Genomic DNA, 14,340 nt, shown 5'->3' on the forward strand with positions numbered 1-14,340 from the left:
GTTACTAATTAGGTTGTAAATGCCTTAAAAATCATTAATAATCAGTTATAACACATACGTAGAAAGGGCAACAACAACCTGTTGTTTGCCAAATAGTGAACCCACAGCTATCTATAATGTTGCCCTTTCTATGTGTGTTATATGTGTTATATGTGTTATATCTGATTATTAATGATTTTTAAGGCATTTACAACCTAATGGAACTGCAGCACATATTAAAAGTTATTAAAACATAGAAAAATTAGAAATGAGGTGAAATTCACAGTTATTCACTATGAACAGCAGAACCTGCCTTTCATACAGTGATCTAGAATTGATTATCAGCATGTGCTGCTCTGCTTTAATTCACACCTCTCTCTTTCTCTCTCTCTCTCTCTCTCTCTCTCTCTCTCTCTCTCTCAGTACAGTACCAATCAAAAATAGTTTTTTTTAGGGGTGTGATGAGACACTAATAGCATGAGATGAGACACGATACTGGGTTCACGAAAACGAGACGAGATTTCTTTTGTTTTTAAGAAAACGTCAAAAATCAAAAATGGGTTGAAAACTATAGTTTTATAGACTGTTGATGTGGTGTAAGATAGCAATGGGCATCACAATGTGCCTCATGCTGGGTGTACGATAGGACACTGGGCATAATAGTGCTTGCACTACTTACTCAATTAAATATAAAGCTATGTATCTCTTTTTCTGTCTCTCTCTCTCTCTCTCTCTCTCTCTCTCTCTCTCTCTTTCTCTCTCTCTAAATGTGGTGAGCTTTGCAGTGACAGGGGAAATCATTTAAACCAGCATTTGTAGCATATTTAGTTTTAAGAGTGTATCTTTTTTAATTGTGTTTTTTGTGTTTAATAACTAATTCTGTTTCAAACTGCTTTTTTATGTAGTAATTAGAAAATTTGATATTTCAACCCAATTAGTTGTGAGTGGGCGACTGATACAGAACCCCGTTTCAGTGTGAGAGCAGCAGGTTAAAACACAACAGCCAAAGTGGGAAGAGTTTAATGATATTTACTGTGAAAAATAAAGCACTAAAAAACTAAAATGCAGAAAAAAACATCTACTGAAATCAGACTTCTTTTATTAGTGTTCTTGGTAATACTTCCTGTGGATCCTGTATTTATGAAGCATTTTAGGGTCAACATAACACTTTATAATGACTTTCATATAATGACTATTCTTCTATAATAACTAATCATAAGAACTTACATTAAATAACTACTACATTACAAGCTGTACATAATGTAGTACTAAATCCTGCCTTTCCTGTGGAGCCACACATTGCCTCAACTGCTGGTGTGATTGATTGGTTGGTTGGTTGGTTGTTTGGTTGGTTGGTTGGTTGGTTGATTGGATGGTTTGTTGGTTGGTTGGTTGATTGGTTGGTTGGTTGGTTGGTTGATTGATTTATTGGTTGGTTGGTTGTTTGATTGGTTGGTTGATTGATTGGTTGGTTGGTTGGTTGGTTGGTTGGTTGGTTGGTTGGTTGGTTGTTTGGTTGGTTGGTTGGTTGATTGGATGGTTGGTTGGTTGGTTGGTTGGTTGATTGGTTGGTTGATTGATTTATTGGTTGGTTGGTTGGTTGTTTGATTGGTTGGTTGATTGGTTGGTTGTTTGATTGGTTGGTTGATTGGTTGGTTGATTGGTTGGTTGATTGGTTGTTTGGTTGATTGAGTGATTGGTTGATTGATGATATATAAAAAGATGGCTATTTTTCTTTAGTTCCTGGGCAGGCTGAGGAGACAGTAAATGCTTATGATCAAAGGGCGTCTTCTTCTTTTATCTGCACTGTAAAACACAATTTGTTTGCATTTTATATAAAAAAAAACAATATTTCTAAACATTTCTCTCTAATCAACTTAACTTATAGTTAGAGTTTTGTCTGCAGCCATTGGCAGCTTCTTTTCCGTCAGCTTCTGGAATAAAACAACAGCTCTGGAAAAAAAATAATTTAAAAAAATGAAGAGAGCACTTTTTCAGTTTCTGAATCAGTTTCGCTGATTTTGCTATTTATAGCTTTATGTTTGAGTAAAATAAACATTGTTGTTTTATTCTATGAACTACAGACAACATTTCTCCCAAATTCCAAATAAAAATATTGTTATTTAAAGCATTTTTTGCAGAAAAAAAAGATGCAGAGCTTTCAGACCTCAAATAATTAAAAGAAAACAAGTTCATATTCATAAAGAGTATTTAAGAGTTCAGAAATAATTAATATTTGGTGGAATAACCCTGGTTGGTTTTTGATCACAGTTTTTTTTTTCATGCATCTTGGCATCATGTTCTCCTCCACCAGTCTTACACACTGCTTTTGGATAACTTTATGCTGCTTTACTCCTGGTGCAAACATTAAAGCAGTTCAGCTTGGTGGTTTGATGGCTTATGATCATCCATCTTCCTCTTCATTATATTATATCAAGTGATCCCTTCATTTTTTCTGAGGTGTGTGTGTTGGCTGTGTGCTGTGTTTCTCTAATTAATTAAGTAAATTCAGCTTATAGAGGCTTATAATGAGCTATAAACCTGAACATCATGTTAATTAGCTCTGTGTGATTATTTGTGCTGGCCGTCTGGATTTGTTTATCGCTACATTGGGAATTTTACAGTGATTGCAGGATGTAATTACATAATACCCAACACTGATCAGATGACTTGCTGATTAGAATGCTTAGAGTATCATCAGATTAAAACCTTTTTCCCTTCCCTGTTTTTTATATTTTATTTTTACATTTTTAAAATAATAATCTTGCTGGATTTTTTTCTTCTCTTATGAAATTGCCTTTTTGGAGATACAGGGTTTGGCATGTACAGTACACATACAGTATACAGTAAGAGTAAACTGTGAGTGCCCCGGACTGTAGACTGTAATTAAACTGAAATTAGCTTTTTATTTGATTTTTTTTTTAGTAAAAATTTGTGAATGATGCAGCACTTAAAAACGTGCCTCCTAATAAATTACCCTTTCAGGCAATTTCATTTTTGTTCACAAGAAAAAAATGAAATTGGACAGATCATCACCATCATCATCATTATCATCATCTTGTTTTCTGGATCACTTTTGATAATGACACTTTTTAAATTGCCTTGGGCATCCAATTGTCAGTTCCATTTATACAGAAATAAAACTGACACTGAGACTGAAAAATAGGAAGACACAATAAGAAAAACACAGAAAAGAGTTCTGTAAATCCCTCATTCAGTGATACAGCATAAACTTTTACATCATGATAAAGTACTACTGATTGTATGTTCTAGATTGGGATTGAATTGTTTATGCAGAGTACTTTATATAAAGTGCAAATACTTCATTATCTTATTTAAGTACAAATGTAGGTTATCTATAGTTTACTGCAGTAATTATTTTGACATTTCCATACATTTATCTGAACTTTCTCTTCCTTACATTTGAATAAAAACAGCCTCGTTACTCATATTTATTTTTTTTTTCAGCTGATTTTTATTCCGGTTACTCATTTTTCAATAAAACCCCCATCCAGATAAATCTCTTCATCCAGATAGAGTGAATCTGATTGTGGTTCGATAAGAAGTACTTTTCAAGTTTTTATAACAAGAAAAAACACAGTAAACATATAAAGCTGTGATGGGCAGTGCTGCACCACGGGCTGACAGCAGGGGGGCTGGTAGATAAAGGGTAAAAAATGGTAGAGTAGGATCTCAAAACTCCAACTCCCAGAATCCCCGCCGGTGATCAGCATCAACCAGCTGCACCTGTGCACTACCCTATATAAACCTCAGTCAAACAAGACTCCTCTCTGTCGCAACCTTTGTAGAGGGTGACCAGTAACAGAGTGTATAAAAGAACAGAAAAAAGAAAAGAAAGTTCTCAGCTTAATTACTCAGGAATCCCTTCACACATAAACATAATCCATATATGGTTAAAAAGATAGATAGATAGATAGATAGATAGATAGATAGATAGATAGATAGATAGATAGATAGATAGATAGATAGATAGATACTTTATTTATCCCGAAGGAAATTTAGGCATCCAGCAGCAACAACACAATACAATAAGAAACATACTCAGACAAATCAAAACACAGAAGAATAGAAAATATATAAGGCTATATAAAAAAAAAACCTAACTATACAAGGTAAGGATCTATCTGTAAACGGAGCAGTGCAGCAGATGTTGCTAATGGTCATAAATAATTAAATAATTAACAGAGTAAAGTGCAATGACATCGATTACGAAAGTGACTGATGTGACATAGAAATATAATATAATATAAGTATGCATACGTTACAAGACAGTTCTAAAAAGAGAATGTGAAATCAATCAATCATGAGTAAGGTATACTTTAATGTAAGCGAGGTTGGGGAAGTGTTAATATAAATAATTAAGTTGTTGAATAATGTCCAAGTGGTGTGCCTGGATTAAACTCAGTCGTCAGCAGCATCCCGTCCCCGATGGGAGGAGTTAAAGAGTCTGATGGCTCTGGGGATGAAGGATTTTCTGAGTCTGTCTGTTGTGCAGCTCTGTGACAGCAGTCTGCCACTGAACACACTCCTCTGCTTCATGATGGTGGTGTGAAGTGGGTGACTATCATTGTTCATGATAGAAAGCAGTTTATCCAAAGTCCTTCTCTCAGCTATTGTAACCAGAGAGTCCAGCTCCATTCCAACCACTGCCCCGGCCCTCCTGACCAGCTTGTCCAGCCGTGATGCATCTCTCCTCTTCATGTTGCCTCCCCAGCACACCACAGCGTAGAAGAGAATGCTGGCCACGATTGATTGGTAGAACATCTGCAGAAGCTTCTTACAGATGTTAAAGGACCGCAGTCTCCTCAAGAAATAGAGCCGGCTCTGTCCCTTCCTGTACAGGGTGTCTGTGTTTGTTGACCAATCCAGTTTGTTGTCCAGCTGCAGACCAAGGTACTTGTAGGTCTTTACTGTCTCCACATCAACCCCCTCGATGGAGACTGGCTGCAAGGGTGGTCCAGACCTACGGAAGTCCACCACCATCTCCTTGGTCTTGGATAAAAGACCGGAACTTACTCTTTCTAAAAATAGTGATCACATTCCAGTGCGGTAAAGCTAAATCTACAAGAAACCCATTGAGAAAAAAAACACCTAAAAAAGTGAAAAATCTCCTTCCCCAACCAATATTATTTACCTTTAGTGCTTCAAACATATTTATATGATGTTTCAAACCAAATAATATCAGTAAATAAAGACTCAAAAGTGTCCACAGAAAATTTGTGAAACTGCTCAAACTAAAGCTAGGTATGGTGTGCGCACTACTTTATATAGTTTTTATTATTTTACTTGCACATTTTTACTAAGTGGTTATTTTGCACTAAACTATATTTTTATTTATTTAGACTAAGACGTTTACATTTTTGTATATAGTTTTCTTTGTGTGTCCTGATTAAAATACTGAAAGGTATAGGCTGCTCTGAGTATCAGGTTTTTAGTATCTACATGTATCCTAGAGGTGTGATTATTGATTATCAAGAAAAATAAATCCTCCTGATGCTGTTTCTCCATGGATTTTATCAAAGTAATAATTAATAAACCACGTAATGAACTCAAGTCATCACTATTCTTATGCTTTCAGCTCATAAACACTCTAGTCTAACCATTTTTGAAAAAAATAGATCTTAGGTGTGAATATATTTAAAGTCTATACATTCAGAAATAAGTAAAAAAAAAAAAACAGGCGCTTGGTAACATTTTGAGCAAAACATGATCAGTTCCAGGAAAATATAAGAATTCTGCTTCCTTTTAAATTTTTAAATGATTATATTTTTGAGCAGCCGTATGTCTTCTGGAGTAAAAGAGATCAGGGCATGTGACTGTCTGATATAATTACAGTGTTATAAGACCTGAAAGAGGAACTGAAAACAAAAACTGAGACAAAAAAAAACATAGAAACAGCCCAGAGTTCCAACGGTTAAAGCAAAGCATTTAGACATTACTTTCACTCTAGCTTCGCTCAAAACACACACACACACACACACACACACACACACACACAGCCGGCCAGGTCTGATGCGTCCAATTCCCCAGGAAGGAGTCTAATTATCTGAGCTGTAAGAGCAGGGTGTGTTGTGTTTTTATTTTTTTGTTGTTTTCTGTGTGACGGCAGATCTATCTCTTCCTGTTCTCTCCTGAGAACAACAGAACCATCTTCATCTGTAATTACAGCTTTGTCTCAGACAAGCTCCGGCAAAGACCTTGAGCCTGAGATAACGCACCTCCGCCAAATCAGACCGGAACAATTTCACACAAGGGATAAAATAAAATACAGCCCGGCTGTTAAAATCACATCACAGATCCACTAACACACACACACACACACACACCTACTGCAGGATTATAACCTGAGTGACAGGATAACATCATTATATAATGAGCCTGAAGAATATATATAAATATATAAATAAATGAAAGGGATAAGCCTTTATTTGAGTGATTTTAGGGTCATTTTATGGAGCGTAGCTGTTAATTTAGCGGCTGAGCATTAGCACTTTATGCAGCAATAACTGGAGAGATTGAACTGAAGCTTTTTCCTCAGAACTGAAACATCATGATCCAGCATCAATCCATTACCTGGATTTCCATATCGAGCAGGCTCTAGCTTTATAGGCTTTATATCAGAACATGATGTGCAAAACAACCTGATGCGTAACATCCCAGCACAGCGGCTCGAGAGAACGCTTAATTATGGATAATAATTGTAATTGGTGGTATGGTTGTAATTACGATACGCTCAAACTTTAGCTTCTCATTCATTTCTATGAGACAAATCGCATATAATATTCTGCTAAGATTATTTATACATTTTATATGCAATATGAGTATATTAATACTGTATTTTATTTTCAATATTTTATTGTTTCTATGTGATTAGGTTGCTGCAATACATGATTTTCCCTCTGGGATTAATAAAGTTAATTTTATCTATCTATCTATCTATCTATCTATCTATCTATCTATCTATCTATCTATCTATCTATCTATCTATCTATCCATCCATCCATCCATCCATCCATCCATCCATCTAATAAAGAAATCTACCTACCTACTTTTTGGCAGCAGTTTTGGATTATGGGATTAATAGAGTTAATTCTATCTATCTATCTATCTATCTATCTATCTATCTATCTATCTATCTATCTATCTATCTATCTATCTATCTATCTATCTATCTACTTTTTGGCAGCAGTTTATATAAACGTTAGATAATCTGTCTGTTAGCAGAACAGGACATTACCCAGACATTGTTTTTATTGCAGTATATTATTTTATTGTTATTGTTGGTCTCTCTCTCTCTCTCTTATCACTGACCTCACGTGTAAAGCCGGTGTTGTGCTGAATTCAGCACCCCTGCCAGGAAAAGCACCCCCTCTTGGGAGCACGCACCCACGTTTTCTCGGCTTAAACTTTACTAAGGAAATGGAAATTCCCAAGATACTGTGCTAAGCTACACTCCGACTCATAAGAAATAAGAAAAACATAAACCTGCAGCCACTTCAGAGAGGCGGGGCTTTTCATGGCGGGGGTGAATTGGTGAATTCGGCACCATAGTATAGTGTCTAAATCAGCACCCCCACCATGAAAAGCACCCTCTCTCAGCAAGGGAAAGGGGCAAATCCATCTATTTCTGACATGTCTAGACCCGTTCACATCTGCTAATTTCAAACATCTTAAAAATTACAGGATTATATCTGGATAATCAATAATAATAAACAACTATAACTAAAATATAAGTGTAAACACACCTTATGGGCATTAAAAACAGATACAAATCTGATTATTCAGTTTAGTATTTAGTTTAGGAGGTGGTCTGATATGCATTTACAGAAGAAACAATCCGATTCACTTCAACCCCTTCATGCACACTATAAGCACCCATATTAAAACCATTAAACAATGCCATTGGAACCCCCTGTGATACCATAGCAACCAAGACCCAACATCATAACAACCACGTAACAGCTACACAGCAACACTGTAACTGTATAATTTTGCATATTCTGTTCTATACAGCATTTAGATTTTACTCTAACTGGAGACGCATTTTACTACCAAGTGTAAATAAATTCGCTCTAATCTAAATATAATCCGGATTTTAATCCCGTTAGCAGGTGTAAACAGGGGTCTATCTTTTATCAGTCCTAAAGCCACAGAAACAACATTGTCCTGATCTCTCTAAACAGAACAGGTGGGTAGAAAATGTTGTCATGTAAAAATGCATTATGTAAAATAGCAGTGATAATGTGAGTGCTGCACTTTAAAGATGCAAAAACATCCCATAATGTTGCCTAACACTGTGTTTACTGTGCTCTTCAGCAGAAACATCTCTAATATATTATTGTAAATGATAAAAGCAGGAATAGAGCGGATATTCTAATGGATTCTCACTGAGAAGTCAGTCAGACTTCTGCCCATAGAAACAGAGAACTAATAAAAAAGAGCTTTTTACTCCCTGACTTTACGTCAATGCAGCAAAGAAAACTGTAATTAATAGTTGAATTAAAATTGAAATTTATTTATTGTCAACAAAGAACAGAAAAAAAAACATTTAAACAGTATTTAAACAGTATACAGTACCAATCAAAAAGGTAGACACCTTAAATTTAATGTTTATTTTTCATTCGTTTATTTAACAATTGTAATTATTTAATAAAAAAACATCAGTTTTGAACATCTCCGCTGGATTTTCTCAGTCAGCTTTATGAGGTAGAGTCACCTGGATTTCGAGCTTTCAGTTAACAGCTGTGCTGAACTCATCAAGAGTTAATTACTTGAATTTCTTGTCTCTTAATAAAGTGTTTGAGAGCATCAGTTAAAGTAAAGTAGTGAAGAGGTAGAGTTACAGGTATACATTGAATAGTGAATATTTGAGTAATGTTCGAATCCAGATTATGAGACTCATAAGTACTCAACTAAATAAAGGTTGGCTTATTTCATGTTATGCCAAAAACACACCCATGATTAGTTAAGAAGGTGTACTTTTCCTGTCGTTACGATAGCAATGATTAGCAATCATACTATGACTACTCAACAAAGTAAAGACAAAAAAAATAGGAAATGAAGGTCAGTCAGTCTGAAACAACTCAAGAACGTTGAAAGTATGCTCAAGTGCAGTCACAAAGAAATAAATAAAAAAATATGATGATGAAACTGGCACTCATCAGGACCGCCCGAGGAAAGGAAGAGCGAGAGTTGTCTCTGTTGTACAGGATAAGTTTATCAGGATGAGTAACCAGCCTCAGAAACCACAAGTTAACAAACAGCTCCCCAGAAAAGAATAGCTAAGTACTAAATACTTCACAGAGTATTTATTTGGTTTGTTTAACACTTTTTACTACAAGTTACTACATGATTCCTTATGTGTTCCTTCATAGTCTGATAGATCACTTCACTATTCATTTATAATGTAGGAGAAAAGAAAATGACTATACTATACTATTACTATAGGCCTACATCTGCTTATTAGTTTGTTTAAGCTTAGCCCCAAAAAGTTTTTAAGATACAAAAGTGTGTCATAATTACATGACAGTAAAAATCGCTGCACTGATTACAGGTTTTTATGATGATATTTGAGGTTTTGAGCAGCGTATAGCTTGATCTGCTTTAGAACATGATGATACTATCTTGAATTTTCCACATTAAGCTTAGATTCTGCCGTATTCTACTTATTCTACAGGGGTTGGAGAATGAAACTGAAACACCTGGTTTTAGAGCACAATAATTTATAGTGATGACGGACAGTTCTGGTGGAAACAGGAGAGTTGAGGTGCACATTGAATTCTGCCGTGATTTGTTCAGCTGTGGTTTTATGTTTTTTGGATACAATCTGGGTTAGCACCCGAACATCCCTTTCAGACAGCTTCCTCTTACAGCGTCCACAGTTAATCCTGTTGGATGTGGTTGGTCCTTCTTGGTGGTATGCTGACATTACCCTGGATACCGTGGCTCTTGATGCATCACAAAGACTTGCTGTCTTGGTCACAGATGCTCCAGCAAGACGTGCACCAACAATTTGTCCTCTTTTGAACTCTGGTATGTCTGTGCTCAGTAAGAACTGTGCTCTTATCCTGCTAACTGAACCTTCACACTCTGCTCTTACTGGTGCAATGTGCAATTAATGAAGATTGGCCACCAGTCTGCTCCAATTTAGCCATGAAACCTAAAATCCCACACTAAAATGATGACAGGTTTTTCAGTTTCATTGTCCAACCCCTGTGTATTCTGTATTATTCTTTCTGCTCAGTCAGCATGGCTGCACTCTGTGGCCTCGAGACTCTGTATGCTTTTCTTCCAGGAATCTGGTAAATGCTTTCCGGGTTAATCGAGGCTCATGAGCTCTGACCGGCTCTGGAATGAAGAATGTTTAAGTAAATGCTGAATCTTCTAATTCATGAACGCTCTTTGTGGTCAGGCATCAGCATAATGTGATAGCAACTGTGGCGTCGGGCTGTTTTTACTGAACATTTCAGTGGTTATGGGATGGAACTTACTGGTATGCTCTCAGAAATATGGGTTTTTGTGGCTCCTGAGTGGCGCAGCCATCTAAACAGTGGCATCTGCAAAGTCTGAGAGGGTAAAGATAGCTTTGCTTTTTACTTTTTACTGGTGAACAGGATGTGCTTCCAGTTTACAATGTCATTAAAAAGTTTGTTGCCCCATTACAGATTTATTTTATTTTTTTTCACTCTTTTCTCTGAGTTGTTAATGATGCTGCACATGATGAAACTCTTCCTCAACCTCTTCCTCATTGTCTGCAGCAGCTAAAAAAGAAAATATTCAGAAAAACACAAACGAGTTGATCAGGAAAAGCACTGTGTCTACATCAACCCTTGAGTTCATTTGTATGCATGGCCCCGCCCACCTCGGCTCAGGACCGCCCACATAGGCAGAGCTGAAGCCAGGCAGCGACGCCGTCTCATCAGATAGGAGATAACTAACAGAGCTAAGAACAGCATGCAGTTCATTCCTGTGTTATTTGTGGGAATAACACATCAGTGTTTATATACTTTACTGAAATATATACTATAAACCTGAGGTACAGTACTGAGAATTGTGACGGATAAAGATGTATATAAGAAGCATTGTCTCACAGAAATGACCTTCTACTACATTGAACATGGTGCAGAGAAAGTGCTGATAAATACCAGGCTTGTGGTTTGAGGTCACTCTTTCTGAAGCTCACTGAGGTCGAGAACAAAAAAGACCAGGTTAAAAATGTGACATTAGAACTTTAGAATTCGTCTGATTAAACGGCTGTGGAGATTTAGAACCACATCATCTGCTGTGTCTTTCTTTGCTTGATTGACCTTTTTAATAATAGTTTAATTTAACTTAGTAATGCAGAATACTGTCTGGATCATTGCAATGAGCTGAGAAACTGAGGTGCTGAGTTTTTATAGAGGTTTAACTGGATAGTTTTTGTTGGAATCTAACCCTGAACTTAACCCTAAACATAACCTTAAAACTAACCTTGAAGATAACTCTAGCCCTAAATGTAGACAAAAACTTAAATCTTACCTTAAACCTAACTCAAAACATAATCTTAAAACTAACCTTAAAACTAACCTTGAAGCTAACTCTAGCCCTACATTCATACTAAAAACTTAAATCTAACCCTAAACCTAAACCTTACCTTAACACTAACATTAAATAAACCTTAAAACCAAACCCAAGCCCTACACTCAGCCCTAACCCTACACTTAGACTAAAACTTAAACCCAACCTAACACCTAACCTTAACACTAACATTGAATCAACTCTAAAATCTAACCTTACTCTTAGAGATAAAACTTAAATCTTACCTTAAACCTTGTTGTCTCACTGTTGCCTCTCTGGTTCACCTGTTGTTTGTTTTATTTGTGTAAAAGTGGGTGAACTTTTTTCACTATAGCTTTAGTGCAACTGACTGTGTTACACTATGCTGAATAAATGTTCTCTACATTTTATTTGAGCAGTTTAGAATAAATACTTTCTATTACATCATCCCTCCTCCTCCTACAGGTCCATCGGTAACACTTTATAATAACTTTCATTAACATATTTGTAACTAATGATCAGTAGATGTGAACAGAGCAGTAGTTTATCAGAATTTGAATTTTAACAAATGTTCACATTTAACAATGTTCACACATGACACTGTATTTATCAGCATTATTAATATTTATAAAATTATTTATTAACAAATCATTATGTTAGCAAATCATTAGCTTATCAGAATTTGAATTTTAATAAATTGCTAGTAAATATGAATTTTAAACCAGTGTTTGATGAACCATTGCAGTTCATGTTGCCAATGTCAAGTCAAGTCAAGTCAAGTCATTATCAACCGCTTCATCCATTAAGGGTCGCGGGGGGGTGCTGGAGCCTATCCCAGCCGGCATCGGGCGGAAGGCAGGATACACCCTGGACAGGCCGCCAATCCATCGCAGGGCAGACAGACACAGACAGACACACAGACACATTCACTCACACACTCACACCAAAGGGGCAATTTCAACCAAGTTCCAATCAGCCTAACGTGCCGTCTTTGGCCTGTGGGAGGAAACCGGAGAACCCGGAGGAAACCCACGCAGACACGGGGAGAACGTGCAAACTCCACACAGAAAGACCAGGGTCGCCCCAGCCGGGAATATGTTGCCAATGTGTTTATTAGTATTTACAAATGTGACAATGTTTTTTTTTAAATGTGACAAATTACATTATAAGTTATTAATTATTAGTCAATGGTATATTAAGGAAAGTTAATATAAAGTGTTACCGGTCCATTTACCCACGTGCTGTCTCTGACTCCGCCCCTCCGCCCTGACTAACCTTCAGCAGAGTGAATAACGTCTGTATGGAAACAGCCTTCATCAGCTGTGATCTATTCATTATTATGTCTGGATCTCTGACAGCATTTTCTCTGGGAGCTGACAGTAAACACAGAATCAGGCAGCGTTATCTTTCTCAGCTTTGCGTCATGCGGTTCCGGCGTGTTCTCATTAGTATAGATGGGTTCTAGACAGGTTCTGTCTGCACTCAGAGGTTTATAGGTACAAAACACTCACTGATCCACAGACAGTGCTAATCCCCGTGTTGCTCCTACAGTAACAGGTGTTTGATTAGTACTCTGAATGAATCGGCTTCACCTCGGGTTTTTCTCATTCTCTTTCACTTTTACACTGAAATTCTTCTCATTTACTCAGTGTGTTTTCTTGATTTAGCAGTGCTGTTGCTAGAGGGCACAGAAAATGTGCCAGTGTTAAATCAGCACGCTCTGCATTGCATTAAAAAGGTCAAAAGTTAAACTTAATACTTACCGTCTTAATTTGAACACTTAGGGCCCTATATTACACCATGCACAAGGTAGGTTTTGAAGTGCATTGCTATCTTTCACCCCGTCAACAGTCTATGTTTACGCCGTGCACCCTTGCCATTAAAATAGCATCAGAGTTTAGGAATATATATACACTGATGGCCGTGGTGGTCTACAAGTGAGGTGTGTTCCGGTAAATTTCTGTTTTTTGTGTGTTTTTTTTTGTGGAGAAAAAAACACAGGAACTCCACTGACTGATTAAATCCCTGACAACAGTCAACAGCCAATCATCCGAGTCCATTCCAATAGGTACTCCCAGCGCTCTGTACACCCCCTAACTCGATACACACACACTTAAAAATTATGAGTTTCTTTGATTTTACCAAATTGAAAACCTCTGGAATATAATCAAGAGGAAGATGGATGATCACAAGCCATCAAACCACCAAACTGAACTGATTGAATTGCTTTTGCACCAGGAGTAAAGCAGCTTAAAGTTATCCAAAAGCGGTGTGTAAGACTGGTGGAGGAGAACATGCAAGATGCCAAGATGCATGAAAAAAACTGTGATTAAAAATAATCAGGGTTATTCCACCAAATATTGAATTCTGAACTCTTAAAACTTTATGAATATGAAGTTGTTGTTTTTTTCTTTGCATTATTTAAGGTCTGAAAGCTCTGCATCTTTTTTGTTGTTGTTATTTCAGCCATTTCTCATTTTCTGCAAATAAATGCTCTAAATGACAATATTTTTATTTGGAATTTGGGAGAAATGTTGTCTGTAGTTTATAGAATAAAACAACAATATTCATTTTACTCAAACATAAACCTATAAATAAGAGAAAAGCAAAATGAGAGAAACTGATTCAGAAACTGAAGTGCTCTCTTAGTTTTTTTTTACAGAACTGTATAGAGATAACAAAAATAAGGCAACTCATCTTTACTCATCTTAATTTGTCACATTTATGGATATTTCTTATGATTAATCACATTGGTTCCCTCCCTCCTCCCACTGAGAACAGAACCAGACTGGAGGGATGATCAGG

General features: G+C 36.6%; 1 protein-coding gene and 1 long non-coding RNA gene across 3 annotated transcripts in view; one reads left to right on the forward strand and one right to left on the reverse strand.

Moving 5' to 3' along the window:
* LOC125782295 (uncharacterized) overlaps positions 1-14,340 on the reverse strand; it is a 117,118-nt gene that overhangs the window by 18,190 nt on the left and 84,588 nt on the right. The gene's annotated exons all lie outside the window — the stretch shown is intronic.
* The window catches only part of cntnap5l (contactin associated protein family member 5 like), a 142,364-nt gene that overhangs the window by 2,054 nt on the left and 125,970 nt on the right, over positions 1-14,340 (forward strand). The window lies entirely within an intron of this gene.

This window comes from Astyanax mexicanus, chromosome 16, assembly GCF_023375975.1.
Source record: "Astyanax mexicanus isolate ESR-SI-001 chromosome 16, AstMex3_surface, whole genome shotgun sequence".
In the NCBI taxonomy this organism is placed as follows: Eukaryota; Metazoa; Chordata; class Actinopteri; order Characiformes; family Acestrorhamphidae; genus Astyanax; species Astyanax mexicanus.